The 19,641-nt window shown below is 48.7% G+C and overlaps 1 non-coding gene across 1 annotated transcript; it reads left to right on the forward strand.

Moving 5' to 3' along the window:
- The first annotated feature begins 3,982 nt into the window (after positions 1 to 3,982).
- On the forward strand, positions 3,983 to 4,085 carry LOC132421259 (U6 spliceosomal RNA). Its single transcript, XR_009518546.1, has one exon. It is a non-coding gene; the product is annotated as a U6 spliceosomal RNA (small nuclear RNA).
- The last annotated feature ends 15,556 nt before the right edge of the window (positions 4,086 to 19,641 follow it).

A 19,641-nucleotide genomic window follows, 5' to 3' on the forward strand; every position in this document is an offset into this window, starting at 1 on the left:
TTTTTATTTATTTTTTTTTCGGTACGCGAGCCTCTCACTGCTGTGGCCTCTCCCGTTGCGGAGCACAGGCTCCGGACGCGCAGGCTCAGCGGCCATGGCTCACGGGCCCAGCCGCTCCATGGCATGTGGGATCTTCCCGGACCGGGGCACGAACCCGTGTCCCCTGCATCGGCAGGCGGACTCTCAACCACCGCACCACCAGGGAAGCCCAGAGAGGTCTTTTAAAAGTTCAATTTGAGATTCTTTATAAAAAGTTCCAGCACAGCCGTATTGTAAGAACCCGTATGATCAATTACACTTATGGAAATAATCAGGCCAAGTTTATTGAAACCAGACTTATTTTGCAAATTAATTAGTCTTAATTTGGCTATATCATTGGTAGAAATGAGGGTAACTTTAGAGAGAAAACTATTACATTTCAGTGAACATTAAGTTCTAGTGTTGCTGTCTTTAAGGGTGTTTTTGCTTTTGTTTTGTATTTACCACCTAAGAATCACTTCCCAGATGGCTCCTTGTTGCTATGTTACATTACCGTAAAGTTTAACTGGATTATATTAAAAGGACATTCTAAGTTTGTTTCTGAATCTTATCGCAATAATCTTTGGATGAAGATCGGATGCCCCATGAACTTCGATCAGGAGATTATGCATACTGGAAAAGGCATCAGATAAAGGATTCTTTACAGCCAGGTTGGAAGGGACCTCAGTCCTCCTCTCTTGAATTGACTGCAACTCCTGTTTCTGACACCCTACTTACTAAGACCAGCACTACCAGACCAGGATGAGGAGACAACAAACATCTGACGTAGACGCCTGACCCAAGATGGTATACAAGACCAGGCTTGCATACCAATAACTTTGATAATTGTTCACACTTTTGCTTAGGAACCAAATGTATTTCTCCCTTTGGCTCAAGGTCACCTGTGGGTAGTTCTGGAGACAGTCCCTGCCAATCTGCCTGTAATGTGAGCACCCCGGGTTTGATCGATTTTCCAATGGTATGACCACTTGGTGGCACTATTTGTTCCTTCACTTGGAATAGAATATAACATTAACCACAGAGGCTTTAACAAAATTTACTCGGCAAGCTCTGGCAGTAATCAAGCCATTAGCTTGCTTGATTCAGAAGTCTTCATGATGAGAAAATCGGTCCTGCAGAATCGTAGAGCCCTAAATACTCTCTAACTGCTCTCCAAGGGGGAACTTGCGTTATGACACATACTGAATATTGGGTTTTTATACCTGATGAGTCTTCTAACATAATTCATCTTAAGATACGTATGAAGAATCAACCTTCAGCTCTGAAGAATCCTCTTCCCAATTTAGGGGAGATACTAGGAAAATGCTATGGTTTAGCAGGATCTTTGCTTAAACCTTTACTAATGACATTGTTACTGTTATTGTCAATTTTGATTACAGTTTGTATAACATAGAAAGTGATAGTTTTTTGGGACTTCCCTGGTGGTCCAGTAGCTAAGACTCAGGGCTCCCAATGCAAGGGGCCCGGGTTTGATCCCTGGTCAGGGAACTAGATCCCACATGCATGCCACAACTGAGAATTTGCATGCTGCAACTGAGAATTTGCATGCTGCAACTAAGAAGTCTGCATGCCACAACTAAGACCCAGAGCAGGCTAAATAAATAAATATTTTTAAAAAGTAAAGTGATAGTTTCTTGCCTTTCGGTCCGTGTATCACCTACTTCTATTAAGATGATATCTAAACAACTTGAAACTATTGCTCACACCTATAGTTCTCTATAAATTAATGAACATGCACATGCAAGGTAAAATTGGCATAAGTCCTATTGGACAAATTGGAATTCACCATTAGTCCTTGCCAAATATCCTACTAGTGCAACCCCTAAAGGGAAAGAAAGAACTGGGTTTACTAAGACCCAACATTGAGGGACATGATGGACTCAGGGCAGGTAAGCAGCCACCCTGATATTGAGGGACCAAATATTTGACCACCTAATGCTTTCTATCAAAAGATTAATGATCAAAAGGGGGAAATTGATGAAATAAAATTCATATTTTATGGCAAGACAAGAAAAATTTAAATATAAAAATTTTCTCTGCCTGTTTGGGTTTCCTCCCTCCCCCCCGTAGTGTGCATTGTGCATTTGCATTAACCAGACCTCCTTAGTAGATAACATTCCTTCTTAATCTTGTTAAGGTTGAAATGACCCACCACATTCTTAACTTCTTAGGAGACAAGCTTCCTTCTTAATCCTGTAAGGGGTCATGATGACCCACTACTCACTTTGAACATGCAGATCTGAATTGTGTAAACTGTCAATATGTCCTTTGACGTATAACCCTTTTTCTCAAAATATCTTACATAAGTGTGCTTTGACCTCTAACAGAACAGTCCTCAGAGCTTTATGAAAGACTGTCTCCCAGGTTATAATCCTCAGGTTGGTTCAAATAAAATTTTCTATCTGTTTCTTAGATTAACTGTTGATTAATGTTTTTCATTGACAGAAGTTAGTTATTTTGATAACTGACAACAATGCAAAAGTAATTCTTGTCTACACACAAGCAAATGAACCTGTCCGGGGAGTGTTTGTGTTAATCGGCTCAGGCTGTTACAACAAAGTACCACAGACTGTGTGGTTTAAACAACAGAAGTTTATTTTCTCACAGCTCTGGAGGCTGGAAGTTCTTTGTCAAGCTGAGCAGGGTGGGTTTCTTCTGAGGCCTCTCCTTGGTAAGTGGATGGCTCTCTGCACACACATCTCTTTGTTCTTTGAGTGAACACATTTCCTCTTCTTAAAAGAACACCGGTTAGATTGGATTAGGACCCACCCTAATGGCCACATTTTTTTTTTAGTTTTAACCTAATCATCTCTTTCAAGGTCCTGTCTCCAAATACAGCCCGTCACACTCTGAGCTGCTGAGGAGTCAGGGCTTCACCACGTTAATATAGGGGGAGACACAGTTCAGCCCCTCCACCCAGAAAGCCCAGTTTTGCATCTGTTTGCACATTCACATCACCGTTCCTGCTCTATATGTGTGTCTGTCATTGGGCTTCTCCCTGGAGCGGGTCCTAACACCTGCCTGGGCCCCTGCCTGTGGGGTGAGTAGACTCTTTCATACGTGCTCCTCTGTCTATCTGAGCCACAATTCACCTTGGGAAGCCATTCCTTTACAACGCACTGGTTAACCGTAAGTCCCAGGAAACCAAGTTTGTATGTCGGGCAGGGCTTTTCTGGTGATATCCTAACAGTGGCTTCTTTTCCAGGGTGTGTGACTGAATGTCATTTGCAGACACCGTCTGGCAGCTCAGCTCCTCTGCCAGCCTTCTTCACTATTCTGCTTTGATTGTATTTTTGCTTATGGTTACCTACGTCTAAACGTTCTCTTACTTAACTGTTTACGTGACACGTGTGTGGGTCCCTGCTGTGTGCCAGGAGCTTCTCTAGGCCCTGGGGACTCAGCCCCTGTCCTCCTGGAGCACACCTTCTGGTGGGGAGGAGCAGCAACAGACGACCCTCCCCCAGTGTCGGGCGATGACAAGTGCTGTAAGGAACAACAGGGAGCAGAGTGATAGATGGTCCTGCTTCCAACAGGGTGGCAAGGGACAGTCTCTCTGAAGGGCTGATGTCTGAGCAGAGCCTAAGCAGAGAGCAAGCATGCCAGGGAGAAAGAGGCAGGTGCCAGGGCCCCAGGCAGGCACAAGCCTGAGAGTCTGAACAATGCCCAGGAGGTCAGATGCTGGCTGAGGGGCCGTGGAGCCAGGTAAGGACCCTGGGTTTAACCCTAAATGTGACTGTCAGCCCCCAGAGGGCTGGCTGGTTCGACTTAAGCTCTGCTGTGTGGAGAGAGGCAGACAGGAGGGGTCAGGAGAGCCGCTGAGGGCTGTGCAGTCAGGGTCCCGCAGAAGTGTGACAGTGGCTGGGGAGGAAGTGAGAAGTGGTCATCCCGGGAGCATGTTTTGAAGCTTGGGGTGTGAGGCAAAGACAAGACTCAGGGACGACTCGTGCTCACTCTGGCAGCACATATATGAAAACTGAAATGATAGAAGATTAGCGTGGCCTCTGCACAAAGATGACACGCAAATTCGCAAAGTGTTCCATATATTTAGGGGAATATAGCCAATATTTTGTAATAACTGTAAATGGAAAGTAACCTTTAAAATTGTATAAAAGGGACTTCCCTGGTGGTGCAGTGGTTGGGAGTCCACCTGCCAATGCAGGGGACACGGGTTCGAGCCCTGGTCCAGGGGGATTCCACATGCCGCGGAGCAGCTAGGCCTGTGCACCACAGCTGCTGAGGCCCGCGCCCCTAGAGTCCGTGCTCCGCAACAAGGGAAGCTACCACAGTGAGAGGCCCATGCACTGCAGCGAAGAGTGGCTCCCGCTCGCTGCAGCTGGAGAGGGCTCCTGCACAGCAGTGAAGACCCAACGCAGCCAAAAGTAAATAAATTATTAAAAAATAAAATAAAATTGTATAAAAATAAAAATCAGGGCTTCCCTGGTGGCGCAGTGGTTGAGAGTCCGCCTGCTGATGCAGGGGACACGGGTTCGTGCCCCGGTCCGGGAAGATCCCACATGCCGCGGAGCGGCTGGGCCCGTGAGCCATGGCCGCTGAGCCTGCGTGTCCGGAGCTTGTGCTTGGCAATGGGAGAGGCCACAGCAGTGAGAGGCCCGCGTACTGCAAAAATAAATAAATAAATAAATAAAAATCACTATAAATTTTTTTTAAAAACACACCACTGGACAGTGGATTAATGCAAAAGTGGAAAACAGTGACCCATGGACCAAATCTGACCCACCACTTGGGCCAGTTCCAATAAAGTTGTTTTTTTTTTTAGTAAATTTATTTACTTATTTATTTATTTATTTTTGGCTGCATTGGGTCTTTGTTGCTGCACACAGGCTTTTCTCTAGTTGTGGCGAGCGGGGGCTACTCTTCGTTGCGGTCCGCGGGCTTCTCATTGTGGTGGCTTCTCTTGTCGTGGAGCACGGGCTCTAGGCGCGTGGGCTTCAGTAGTTGTGGCTCATGGGCTCTGTAGTTGTGGCTCGTGGGCTCAAGAGCACAGGCTCAGCAGTTGTGACGCACGGGCTTAGCTGCTCCGCGGCACATAGGATCTTCCCGGACCAGGCCCGAACCTGTGTCCCCTGCATTGGTAGGCGGATTCTCAACCCCTGCGCCACCAGGGGAGTCTCCCAATAAAGTTTTCTGTTCTTTTTTTTAACATTTTTATTGGAGTATAATTGCTTTATAATGGTGTGTTAGTTTCTGCTCTACAACAAAGTGAATGAGTTATACATATACATATATCCCCATCCCCAATAAAGTTTTATTGGAACACTAAAAATAAAAACAGGGACAACTCAAGTTTGGACCAGAGCAGCACCTTTGATGGAGATGTTCTTTCCCAAGTCCAGAAAGCCTGGGGCAGGAACTGGGGCCATGCTGGGTGCCTTATGTTTGAGATGCCACCTGGAGAGCCCAGAGGAAACAACAGCTGTATGCTCTAGAGTCAAGAGCACAGAGATGACATTTAAAGTCATGGCAACAAGGTGTCTTGGAGTGGAAGCAGGGAGACTGAGGCCCAGCCTGAGCCTGGCATTGCAGCTGTGAAGCCAGGAAAAGGGGAGAAGCCAGGAGAGTCAGGGGTGAAGGTGGGGTCCACATGCCAACACCAGGGCTTGAGTGTGTGTGTGTGGATGGGTGGGTGGGGTGCCCAGACCCTAAGGAAGATGAAGGCCCTGGGCAACCTGACCCCCCGTTGTGGAGCAGAGGGGACAAACGACCCCTGGAGGGCTGCTTCAGTGCCCATCGTGCCCCTGCCGGAGGATCTGGCTCCTCCCATAGGGATTGGTCTTCCCAACTCAGTGGTTGGGGGTGATGACATGTGCAGCCCTCTCCCTGGGGCGGGAGCTGTCCCCAATCCTCTCTCTCCCCCTGGGGGCAGGGAACTGTCCCAGACCCTCTCCCTGGAGTGAAGAGCTGTTCCAGGATCCCCCAAGGCTCCTCCACTGGTCAAGCCTTGCCAGTGGTGCCCAGACTGGGAGGTGGGTTTGGAGGACCTGGGCAGGGCCATCAGTTCTCATCAAGGTCACCCCAACCCCTGCCTTTATCTGTTTTACTTCTCAAGTTGTTCAGAGGAACTTGTTTCTTGGACCCCCAGGGACCCCTCGTACCCTCTTTTCTCTCTCTCTTCCCATCCACACCCTTGCTAGAGCCATTTCCTGCCCCCAGCGCAGGGGTGCTCGGGGTCAGAAACCCTCCCGGGGCATTTATAAAATATGACGCCCGGCCCCACCCCAGACAGCGGGATCACGGCGGGGGAGGCGTGTCCCAGACAGCGGGATCACGGCGGGGAGGCGTGTCCCAGACAGCGGGGTCACGGCGTGGGAAGCGTGTCCCAGACAGCGGGGTCACGGCGGGGGAGGCGTGTCCCAGACAGCGGGGTCACGGCGGGGGAGGCGTGTCCCAGACAGCGGGGTCACGGCGGGGGAGGCGTGTCCCAGACAGCGGGATCACGGCGGGGGAGGCGTGTCTGGGGCTTGGGAGCTCCTGGCTGGTCCCAGTGCACCCACAGCCCCATCTACTTGCTCCCTGCTCACCCGGCACTCGTACCCGTCTTCCGGAGCAGGGCTCTCAAAGCCAGCCCTGGTCTAGAGCCTCACCTGGAACTTGGAAAGGCACACTTGGCAGACGGCCTGACTCAGAAACCCGGGGGTGGACCCTGACAATCTATGCTCCGATACCCCCGCGGGGGAACAATGAGGCAAGCACAAGTGTGAGAACCACGGGCCTAGACCAGGGGCCAAACCATGACTCAAGGGCCAAATGGGGCCCAGCTGTCCCCGCAAATGAAGCGTTATGGGGACAGTCACGTCCACACACTTATGTGCGGTGTGGGGAGCGACCGGCGGAGAACCGGTGGCCACGTGGTGGCTGGCCTGCCGGTGGCAGATGGGGACCCCCCTCCACTCAGCCCACCCACTGGGGCAGGCTTTCGTCCCTGGTCGTCGCCTCCGCCCTCACGGGTCTCGAGCAGCGGTCCGAGGGCCTGGCCGCTGCAGACAGACACGTGGGGACTCCATGGGAGCAGAGCAACCGCGGGTCCTGAAGGTATGGTGGGCACTGGGGAAGCAGCCCCCCACCATCCTCTGGGAAAAGCGCACCCCCTCTCTCCTGAGGCCCTGGCAGACACCGGGGGGCCACAGGCTCCCTCAGCTTCTCCCCCTTCAACAAAGCCATCCGAGGGGCCAGTCACTGCGGGACACCCTCACGAACACGATTCCTTCGGCCTGGGACGCACCTGTGTGTCACGTGAGGCCCCTGAGGCTCCGCGAGGCTCCTGTGGCCAGTGAGCAGGGCGGGCCTGTGGACAGCACGTGGGGGCAGCGGCAGGCACCGGCTCAGACGGCTGCAGCGGAGACTGAGGGCCGTCAGGTGGGAATGACGAGGTAAGGTGATTTTTAAGGCAAGAAAAGAAAAAGTTAACATAAAATTTTCTCTGCCGTTGGCCCCCTGCAGCACGCCCTGTGCGTCTGCATCACACACTAACTAGACACCCCCCGCCGCGAGACACGCCCAAAAGGCCGGTTCGCCTGGCGCCAGCAAAGTCACTCCTTAGGAGACAACATTCCTTTCTCAATCCCATAAGGGGTCACGATGACCCACCACTCCCCTTGCTGGACTCTGTAAAGTGTCCACATGTTACCTTGATGTATAACCCTTTGTCTCAGAAACATATACAACGGTGCCTTGACCTCTAACGGGAGGAACAGTCCTCAGAGCTTCTGAAAGACTGGCCCCCGCGTTGGAATCCTCAGGTTTTGGCTCGAATAAAATTGTCCATTTTTTCTCATTGAATACGGATGAATGTTTTTGTCAACAGGAGGCTCGAGAACAGAGCAGGGAGAAGAGCTGCACCTGGGACGCGGCGGGAGGCGCGGGAGGGAGAGGCGCCGAAGAAGCCCTCCCGATGGGGGATGGGAACCGGGAGAAGAGTGGGGAGCCTCCTCGGCTACGCCCAAATGGCCCCCCGAGCTCGGAGCCCCAGCTCGGGCCTTCCTCCCAAAGGCTGCGGCTCCACACGCCCACCGCTGACACGCTCCTGCCTGAGCCCGGTCACTGGGGGCAGCAGCTGTTCCCACCCCGGGACTCAGCCCCGGGAGGGTGGCAGCAGGCCCCCTGGCATGCCCACCCAGGCCGCTGGTAACTGCACACCGGACTCAGGCCTTGCCTCTCACCGCCTCGGGACACTGTGAGCTGTCACAGGGTAGCCCACTGCTCTGGGGACAAAGGGCGGTGTGGAGGACGAGGGACGGGCTAGAAGGGACCCAGGGTGACCCGGGCACCAGGCTGAGCCTTTCTGAGCCATGCAGAGGGTGGCGTCGGGCTGCAGGGCAGGCCCCTGCGGGGATGCGAGGTGTGGCTTGCAGAGAGATGCCACTCTTCCTTTCACTTGAACACTTAGGGGCCTTTGTAGGGGGATCAATTGGCCTGATTTCGTGCTGTCATGCCGCAGGGGATGGGGAGGCCTGGGGGGAAGAAGCGGGGGAAGGGGGGGGACGCCGGTCAGCAGTCAGAACACAGGCACATCCATCCATTAAGGTTGCCGGCTGACATGGGTGCAGTTCAAGGCGCCCCAAAACAATGACAAGGTAACTTCAAAGGTCACAGGTCACCGTAACAAATACGGTAATAATAATAAAGTTTGCGATACTGAGAGAATTACCAAAACGTGACAAAGTGAGCAAATGCTTCCGGGAAAACAGTGCCAACAGACGTGCTGACGCAAGGTCACCACAAAGCTTCAGTTTGTAAAAACACACGGTATCTGCAAAGGGCAACAAAGCAGCGTCGGCCTGCAGTGTCCACCTGCCGGGAGCTGCACTGATGTGAGTGGTCCGTGATGAGGGCGCCCCCTCTGGCCTCCTGACCCCGTTTCAGTGAGGTTTCCCTCCATTAATCTTCACACCCCTTTTGGACTAATCTGGTGTAAGCACCGTGTTTCCCTGAGTTCTGCGAGCCGCTCTAGCAAGTTAATTGAACCTGAGGAGGGGGTCACGGACACCTTGATCTACAGACGGTCAGTCAAAAGCCCAGGTGACAACCGAGCCTTGTGACTGGGGTCTGACGTGTGTGTGAGGCGGGGGGACCATTCTGCAGGGCTGATCCCTGGACGTGAGAGCTGACGGGACGTCCCAGGCACCTGCTGAGGCCCAGGGATTGCTTGCTGGAGGTGAGGGGGAAACCACCCCGCCTGGAAACTGGTACAAGGAGCCGAAAGGGACCACGTGGATGCCTTGCACGCGAAGACCGTGCCACGCGTGTGACCAGGGGCTCTGGGAAGAGTAGGCCGCTGTTGCCCTCCCACTCCCCGGAGGGTCCAGGCGCCCTGCAGGAGCCCCACCCCTGCCCCCGGTCAAGGAGGTGTGAGGCGTGGCCGGGCCCTGGGGTAGGCTGATTGGGGGGTGCTCTTGGGACGCAGCCCTGCAGGGCAGGGAGGTCCAGCCCCAGGGAGACCCCGGCCAGCCCAGGGCCTCGGGGCCAGCCTGCACGGCTGTCTGGAGTCAGAGAGAAGGTGCTTTCAAGCCCTGTATGGGTCAGTCACTGGATGCGCACTTCCTCTGGAGGAAAGTGTGATTTGGGAAGCAGGGGAGGGCAGGGCTTCTTCAGCAAAAAACATCCCCAGGGAGAACTGACAGCCGCGGGGCCCTGCCAGCTGGAGGAGAACGTCTGCCACCTTGAGGGGAAGCCAGTGGAGCACCGCAGCATCCTCTGCAGCATCCAACAGGACGGGGAGGTCTGCTGCAGTAGACCCTCCAAGGGAGAATATCCTCCGCCCCGACCGCACCCCGCACAGGAGTGAACCTGACGTGGGTCACAAGCGCAAATACAAACGCGAAAACCGTAACATTTCTAGAAGAAAACACAGAAGCATTTCTCTGTGACAAAGATTTCTTAGGAAACTCAAAGGAACTAACCATAAAATCAAAATTTTAAATTAAAAAACATCAAAATCCCAAACTACACTTCATCTCAAGACACTGTTAAAAAATGAATAGACCACATATAATAAATAACTCAAAACGGCTAAAAGACCTAAACGTAAGACCTAAAACTATAAAACTCCTAGAAGAAAACATGGGAGAAAGCTTCATGACACTGGACTTGGCAACAGTTTCTTGGATGTGACACCAAAGGCACAGGCAACGAAAGACAGACAGACAGACAGACAAACGGGACTAGATTAAACTTTAAAACTTCTGTGCATCAAAGGACACAATAAACCAAGTGAAGAGCAACCTACAGAATCAAAGAAAGTATTTGCAGATCAGGTACCTGATAAGGGGTTAATCGAATATATAAAGGATTCCTACAAATCAACAAAAATCAAATAACTCACTTTAAAAATGAACAGAGGGGCTTCCCTGGTGGCGCAGTGGTTGAGAGTCCGCCTGCCGATGCAGGGGACGCGGGTTCGTGCCCCGCTCCGGGAAGATCCCACATGCCGCGGAGCGGCTGGGCCCGTGAGCCATGGCCGCTGAGCCTGCGCGTCCGGAGCCTGTGCTCCGCAACGGGAGAGGCCACAACAGTGAGAGGCCCGTGTACCGCAAAAAAAATTAAAAAATAAAAAAAAATAAAAATGAACAAAGGACTTGGATGGACATTTCTCTAGATTATATACAAATGACCAATAAGCACCTGAAAAGATGCTCAACGTGACTAATCATCAGAGAAATGCAAACAACGCCACAACGAGACGTCACCTTATACCCAATAGTGTGGCTACTATAAAAAACAACACAACAGAAAACAACAAATAGTGGCGAGAAGGCAGAGAAACTGGAAGCTTTGTGCACTGCCGGCAGGATTTTAAAATGGTGCAGGCACTATGGAAAACAGTATGGAGGGTTCTCAAAAATTAAAACTAGAACTACCATATGGTCCATCAATCCCACTTCTGGGTATTCATCCAAAAGAATTAAAAGCAGTGTCTTGAGGACATCTTTGCACACCCAGGCTCACAGCAGCACTATTCACAACAGCCAAGAGGTGCGAGCCACCCAAGTGTCCATGGATGGATGAACGGAAAAGCCTACTGTCCGTCCACACAATGGACTCTTACTCAGCCTTAAAAAGGAGGTAAGTTCCGGCACAGGCTGCAACACAGGTGAGTCTTGAGAACGTTACACTAAATGGGATAAGCCAGCCACAAAAATACAAACACTGCATAAACCTACCTATGTGAGGTAAGACAGAAAGGAGAGTGGTGGGTGTTGGGAGCTGAAGGAGGAGGGGGCGTGCTCTTCAGGGGGCACAGAGTTTCAGATCCACAAGATGGAAAAGTCCTGGAGACGGGTTTCACAGCAATGTAAATACACTTAACATTTTGTAACGGTAATTGTTTCATGTTTTTACTACAATAAAATGAATAGGCAAGGATAGACTAGGATAAAATTTTCGCAAAACATATACCTGACACAGCACTTATATCCTGAATAAAGAACTCCTACAACTCAGTAATAAAAACACCAACCCCCAGGGGCTTCCCTGGTGGCGCGGTGGTTGCAAGTCCGCCTGCCGATGCGGGGGACACGGGTTCGTGGCCCGGTCTGGGAAGATCCCAAGTGCCGCAGAGCGGCTGGGCCCGTGAGCCATGGCCGCTGAGCCTGCGCGTCCGGAGCCTGTGCTCCGCAACGGGAGAGGCCACAACAGTGAGAGGCCCGCGTACCGCAAAAAAAAAAAAAAACAACCCCCAAAACGAGGCATAAGACTTGAGCAAATACTTCACTGAGGAAGATACAGGTAAAATTTAATACAAAGAACAATTCATGAGAGGGGCTTAACCACTTCAGTTCAGTGGGGCAGACAGAATTCTAAAGACACAGGAAGGGAAGGCTCCAAGCAGCCACCACTTGGGAAAGGTTGGTCAACTCCTTATAAAGCCCAACCACCATCCGCTCTATGACCCAGTAATCCCACCACTCCTAGGTATTTATCCAGGAGACACGAAAACATGTATCTATAAGGACTTGTTCTCAGCAGCTTCATTCGTTACAGGCCCAGAGTGAAAACAATCCGCGTGCCCATCAGCAGGAGAGCGGATAAATAAACCGCTGTTTTCGTACAATGGACAATAAAAGAACAAATGACTGGTTTATACAACGACACGAATGAACCTCAAAAATATTATGTTGAGCAAAAAGCAGCCTGACCGAAAGAGTACGTTCCACTGTCGGATTCCACTTACATGAACTTCTACAACAGTCAAAACTACTGTACAGTGAAGGAAGACAGAACGGTGCTTGCTGTGCACGTGGAAGCTTCAGTGCTGATGGAGACATTCTGTTCTCTTAGTAGAGGTGTGGCTGCATGAGTTCGTCAGCATTCGCTGAACTATGACTCAGATGCATACACTCCCTGTGTGTAAACTATGCCTCCATTTTTAGAAAAGGCAAAAATAGCCGCTGATTTAGAGCTGTATGAAAAAGGAGAGAACATAAAAAGACCGGGCAATATCTTTTTGTTTTATGCGTTCCCAAATCGTTATTTTGTAATAAGCCTGAGCAACCAATAATATACAAACAATAAAACTTATATACCGCTCCATATTGTTTATAAAAATGCTTCCACAAAGTTGAAAGAAATTCTGCTTTCTGGTCATAATTTCTCATCAGTACTTCCAATTTTTTTTCATTTATGAGGTAGTCCCTACCATTACCAGTTTGCAAGCTAACATTCAGAAAAGCTTCAAAAGCGTTGCCTTTTGCTGAGGCAAAACCTGTAGTTCCAGGAGAGAGGCGCCAGAGGGCAGTGCTGTCATTCTGATGTTTCTCCACTTGCGAGGAAAAACATGTTCCCCACACTGGAATTGGTTTCCTGAAACCCAAGTGTAAGTAGCTCATTATGAAATGTAATTTAAGCAAGAAAATATTATGTAAGAGATAACACGCCTCTCTGTAACTGCAGGTCTTCAAAAGCACAGTCTAATTTAAGATTCCTCTGAAGTCTTTGCCTATCATCTTTCAACAGTATACTACTTCTCTGAGGTTATAAAGCCATTTTTCTCTTTTACTTGAAAAAAAAATCTTTTCCAGTTAATGTTCTAAAACTATTGTTCCAATTCAAAAGCAAATCCAGGGAATAATCCATAACATGACAGAAAGCAGAGCACTACATTCTGCAGCACTTCCTCACGTGGTATTTAATTGCACTCTCAGCCATCGTTCTCTAGTTTCTAGGGAGTCTTAACTTGCCGTCAGGGACTGGATCAGATCCATCTTTTGCATTCCTTAATGTACAGAGTAACTTCATGGTGGAGAGAGAAGATGCTTAGTAGAAGATGCTTTACTCACTTGGATTCTGGCAATTTGGATAATGTCTATGCTTCTAAAAGGAAGCCTGGACTTTTCAGAGTGGGAAGCAGGTGGTCAAGAGTTACTCTGAATTCAGCCAAGTCAGAACGTATAGCCTGGAAGCAAATATCCATGACTGCACTGAATCTAGATGATATCCATTTGCCTTGGTCTCTTCTTGCGATTTTCAATACTCCTCCTGTAACTGAGCACTTTGTTGACTGAACGTGTATTCTTCTACTTTTTAAGTTCTTTTTTTAAAGTATATATTGTATCAAACAGGAACTATGTTCGGCTGCTTGTAACACAGACCAAAAGTAACAGAGTTTAAAAAGTTAATTTCCCTCTCACATAAAAGAAGTCTAGAGGTAGGCAGTCCAGGGCTAGTGGGATGGCTGGTTGACAGGAACCCAGATTCTGCCATTGTATGCGGGTGGTTTCCACTATCAAGGTCATCTCAAGGTTGAAGATGGCTGCTGAAGCACCAGCCATCAGGTCTGTGTTCCAGGAGAGCAGCAGGAAGAAATCTAAAAGGGCCCATCCCATCCTAGATGACAGAGGTCATTATCTAGAATGTATCCTTCCACATTTTTCTCTGTGCTCTTAGTCCCTTCCAGACAAGCATAAGCACAAATACACACACGCGTACATGTAACGTGGTTACTTATTTTTAGAATGAGATAATATGCACATTTCCGCACCTCTCTGTTCCCACTCGCCCTTCCTTGTGGAATCCCTTCAGGGAGCAGCTCTAATTCTCAGCTCACTCTTTAATGGCGCCGGCCAGATCTTTTTGAAAGTGCTGTATCATTTTAAAAGTTGCTGATGTGGAGGTGGAAGGGAAAAATATATATATATTGCTGGTAAAATATGAAGTGTTTTAGCTTCTTTGGAAGTCAATCTGGCAACATCTGTGAAAATTGAAAAGAGGCCTCTCCTTTAACTTTGATATGTCAGGACAGCTGTACAGTGTGAGGCAGAAGAGAAGTGGTGACTACCCGTCAACGCCAGGGAATAGCTGCAGCTGTATGACACAGCGCTTTAAAAAGTCTTGCCCACCAGTCTGTGGGTATAAAACTCGCTGGTTTCTATTTCCCTTACTCCTAAGGAATTTGAGCATTTTCGTGTTTCTGGCCATTAAGATTTGCTCTTCTCTAGACCTTCTATTCATATAATCGTTGTTTTTCTGTTTGATTGTTGCTCTTTCCTGATGGGTTTTTTTTTTAAGGTTTTTGCATAGTATATATTAGCCCTTGATCATCCACATCACAAATATTTTCCATTCTACCCGTTGACTGGTTATGGTGTCTTTTGCCATACGACGTTTTTCAGCGTTAATCAAATATGTTTGTATCTCCTTGTATAGCTTCTGGTTTTCCCATCTAGGTTAATAAGGGGCTGCCCATACCTCAAGCAGGATTCTATCCTTGGGCGTTTACTCATCCGCATACAATTTTAAGATATTTTCATCCAAATCCAAAAAGATACCTCATTGGGATTCTTAATGGAATTGTACTATATTTGCATATCAATGGCATCTTTCATGATGTAAAATCTTCCCAAGTATGCTTTTTCATCTGTTCAGATTTTGTTTCTGTCTCTCAATACCATCTCAGTTTTCTTCATGAGGGTATAGATGCTCCACCTTTATTCTGAAGCATATTTTTTCAGGATGTACATGGAAGGCCTTCTAGGCTCTCGTCGCCACGGGAGCTAATGACTTTTGTATCCCTAGCATGTGTCCAGAAGCCTTACCAAAGGATCTTGTTGTTGCAGAGCTCACACAGCAGGCACGATACTGGACTCCTGGAAAGGCCTCTGCTTGCAGGGCTGGCCTTTCCCTGGCATCTGGGAGCTTAGACTTCAGGAGGGTTCCCGCCGTTCTCTAACTGATAAGGGTGACTCACTGAGCCTAAACCCTTTGCATAAACGCTGAGGTTTATGCCGAACTGGGAGACTGGCATCGCAGCGCATGTGCGGCAGAGGGGGTCTAGGCAACCAGCCTCCAAGACGACCGACCCCTGGGCACTGAGACTCCGAGGAGATTCCTGGCGGACAGCACTTCACACAGGCTGTCACAGCTCATTGCCGGACAAATTAACGGTGTGTGACTTCCCTGGGAGAGGACTCTTGGAAGTTTGCACCTGCTGTTTTCATGGACTTTGCCCATGTGCCTGCTTCCTTTGCTGATTTTACTTCGTATCCTTTTGCTGTCATAACTCTTAGCTGTGAGTCCTGCTGGGGAATCACCAAAACTGCAGGAGGTCTCAGGGACCCCAACACACAGATTATACATCATACCAGCAAAAAAGAGCTGTATCTATGTCTAATGTTGGATCAGTTATTCCATCTTTCTAGGTTTATTGCATTTGCTAGAACCTTCAAGTCATTTTATTTTTAATTTTTAATAAATTTATTTGTTTTTATTTTTGGCTATGTTGGGTCTTTGTTGCTGCACGTGGGCTTTCTCTAGTTGCGGCGAGCAGGGGCTTCTCTTGTTGCAGAGCACGGGCTCTAGGCGCACTGGCTTCAGTAGTTGCGGTGCACGGGCTTAGTTGCTCCGAAGCATGTGGGATCTTCCCGGACCAGGGCACGAACCCATGTCTCCTGCATTGGCAGGCGGATTCTTAACCACTGCGCCATCAGGGAAGCCCCTTCAAGTCGTTTTAAACAATAGGGACAGGAGACATCCCCGTCCAGTTCCTAATTTTAACTGAATGGTCTGAATGCTTTGCCACTGAAGAGAACACTTACTGTGGATTTTGGGCTTTCATTCCTTTTCAGGAGCACCAGCCTCCCAACAACTCGGTTTAGACCCCTGTCCCCGCAGCGTGGTGACCGTGAGCAATTGCGCCCGGGACGAGCCGGGCGCGCGCTGAGCTCCTCCGTCCACACTGCGTTTCTCCCGAAGTCCGTCGGTCCCTGATCACCGAGTGTGTTATTTCACTCACACACAAACTGCGAAGTCTGTAGTGGCGTCGCCTCCTTGCCTCACCAGGGACAAACTCACATGATGTCTTACAAAAACGGACACTTGAAAGAGGAAATCGGCCAATTAAGGTGAAAGTGCAGCAAAGATAGGAAAAGCGCTGATAACACTGGCAGTGAAATCGGAGTGGACCCTAACGCCCCTAGGAGAGGCTGCAGGGGACGCAGGCCCTGCGGCTGCTCTGGGGCTGGAGGTGCGCGGCCCGGGACCTGGGGCAACGGGGAGGAGGACGCCGAGGGAGCAGGGCCAGCTTTCCGGCAAGAAGGCGGTGCTGGAGGCTCGTCCCGACCTAGGAAGGACTGTGACGGTTCCGCGCCAAAAGTTACACGGTGAAAAGAGGGAAGCGCTGTTCAAACCACTGTTTTCTCACTTTAATTCTCAGTGTTTCCAATCTTTTAAATTACAGTGTACGATATGCACTAGACTATTCTTTTCATTATTCTCTGTATTTGAAGCGGACAGTGTTCCACTGTTCTGACCAAGCGTCTCACAGGACAGCTTCGCAGACTGTCTGCATTTTCGCCGCCCCGCCTGCTGTGCAAGGACTGCCCGCAACTCTCTGCTGTTTCTACTTTACTTCATTGTTTTCTTTTGACTTAGCAATGGATGCTAAATTCCATGAAGTGCCTTTTCAGCACCCATTGAACAGAACCACACACCTTTCCTCCTGTATTTATGTGGGACTTGACTGATGGTTCTTGACATGAAACTGCTCTTACGTCCCTGGAATAGGCCCTGCTTTGTCAGTTATTATTATTTTTTTTAACATCACTGGGTTCCGTTTGGTGATAATTTAGTTTTTTCTGTCTGTATTCCTAAGCGGGCTCTGTGTAGTGACATTAAAGTCACGCGCCAGCTTCTTCAGATGAACTGAAGGTGGCTTGAGAGAGATTAGTCAGCATTTGGGTCATCTGTTCTCTGCAGGCTGTGAGCCAAGCTGATGCCAGACCCTTTTTTAGTGGTGGAATTTTACTCCGTTTAGCCTGTTTTGCTCCCGTTCTGATTTTTTCTCTTAGTCAGACTTGTGAAGGGCTTATCTATTTTTATGAAACCAGCTTTTGGACTTATTTATCCCGATTAATTTCTATTTCCTGATTTTATATCTTTACTATATTTCTCTTCCAAGCAATTTTTAAAAAGTTTTTTAAAATATTTATTTTGGCTGCAACGGGTCTTCATTGTGGCATGCAGGATCTTTAGTTGTGGCATGCGAACTCTTAGGTGCGGCATGTGGGATCTAGTTCCCCGATCAGGGATCAAACCTAGGCCCCCTGCACTGGGAGCACAGAGTCTTACCCACTGGACCACCAGGGAAGTCCCAGCAATTGTTTTTCTTTGTCTAATTTCTTAAGAATACTTAGTTCCTTTTTCTTTTAGCCTGAGAATCATACACATTTCAGCACAGAGCATCTTTTCATTGCATTCTTGGCAGTTTGTAATTTTTCTTTTAATTCCTTCTTTTGATCCAAGAGTTATATATGTGCATCTTCTTTTTCTAATTTCCAAGCAGTTAAAATTTGGAAAGGAGGGGGACACCTTTTTATTATTTATGTCCAACTTTAATGGTTTATAACCAAAAAAATGTGGCCTTTAAATTCTGATTTAAAAAAAAGTGTTTCTTTGTAGTCACGTACATGATCTATTTTTGTAAACATTTCGCTAACCTAAGGGAAAGGATACTTGAAATGTGAGGGATGCTGGATTCTACATACATATTATATCAGCTTTATTGACTGTATGATTTAATTTCTGTATCCTAATTGGTCAATTAGAATGCTCAGGAGTGAACCCAGGTGTTCCAAGATCACCCATTAGCACTGTATTTGCATGAAATTCTCCCAGCATTTCCAGAAACTTTCTGTTCACGCTCTCCATCACTATGCTGCTTGGTGCACACGTGTCCCTAACACACCATTAATTGTGCCTTTGACATTACATAACATTCCTCTTAGTTCAACACACTTGACCTTAAACTTCACCTCGTCCGATGTTAACTGCGCATTCTGCTTTTTGTTCTCATTTATCTGGTATCTTTGTCCTCATCTTTACTTTCAACTTCCACCACTTTAGTGTGTTCTCTTAAAACACTTAAAGCTGTGTTAGCTGTGTAGTGTAGAGCTGGGTCTTGTTTATTTCTCAGCTCTATTTAGGTACCTGTCCTTTGGTGGGAAAATTCAGTCCACGTACTAACTAACACTTGATTCTGTTCCCTTCACCTTCATGTTTATTACTCATCACGAAGGGACTGCCTCTGACCACTCCCTCCCCAGTTTCCTGGTCTGCCCAGGTTGCAGCCACTGCATCTCTCCCCTTGCTTGTTTGTAAGTCCCCATTCAGGGCTCCCCACCTCCCACGGCCCTTGTGACCATGGCCATCACGTGAAGACTAGTGTCCAAGTACTTCCCACGCCAAGCTGTTTTCTTCCCCCATCTCCCCAACGCACTAACCATGGCCCAGGAGGCCTGTGGAACACTGACTTTTATGATCGGATCCCTACTTCTAAAAGGAAGAATGGGCAGAAGCGGAGGAAAAACAGAAGCCACGGAGAGACTGGGTCAGGAAGTTACTGGATCAGAGATGCTGGTGGCCACCAAGATGGTGACACATGATGGAATTGCAGGCGTGTTTTGGAAATTAAATTCTAAGAGAAAAAATAAAATAGTTCAGTGACCACCTGTAAATTGCTCCATCCAAGACCCTTCCCTCCCCCGGATGCCTCTCCTGACCTCCAGACACCTCACGGATTCTTATACATCTTTGCTCAACTACCCATGGGTGATTCAAGCTCAAATCCATAATCTTCCCCATTCCACCAAAACTGTTATTTTCCTGGCAAAAGTTGTCACCATTGACCCAATTATCTAAATTAAACCCTAAAGGCCACCCCAGAACACTGTTCCTCACTCAGTTATACATCAAGCCTACCTCCTTCAGGGGTCTGGAAATCCATTCTTCTCTCTCTCCCCAGCTCCACTGCCTGCCTCGGTCCTGGAAGGTCCCCTCCTCCTGCCCGAGCAGCTGTTCTCCCAGTCTTTGGTCTCATCATTTTCTGCTCCTATTCATTCCATCTATTCATCACCCCGAAGCCGGAATTATCTATAGTTCAGACGTTATCATGTCACTGCTCTGCTTAGCACCCCTCGCTGGCAGGCACTGCCTTCATTATACAACCCCACACTCACTCCATTGTCTGCTGGCATGCTCTCAGACAAAACCCCAACCTGAACCAGCCTACCTGTCAAGCAGAGTTTATTATTAGACTTCTGGATGGTGTCACGGACCCCAGGGGCAGGACTGAGGCCAGAACAAAGGATTCAAATG

The sequence above is a fragment of the Delphinus delphis genome, chromosome 2 (genome assembly GCF_949987515.2).
Source record: "Delphinus delphis chromosome 2, mDelDel1.2, whole genome shotgun sequence".
NCBI lineage: Eukaryota > Metazoa > Chordata > Mammalia > Artiodactyla > Delphinidae > Delphinus > Delphinus delphis.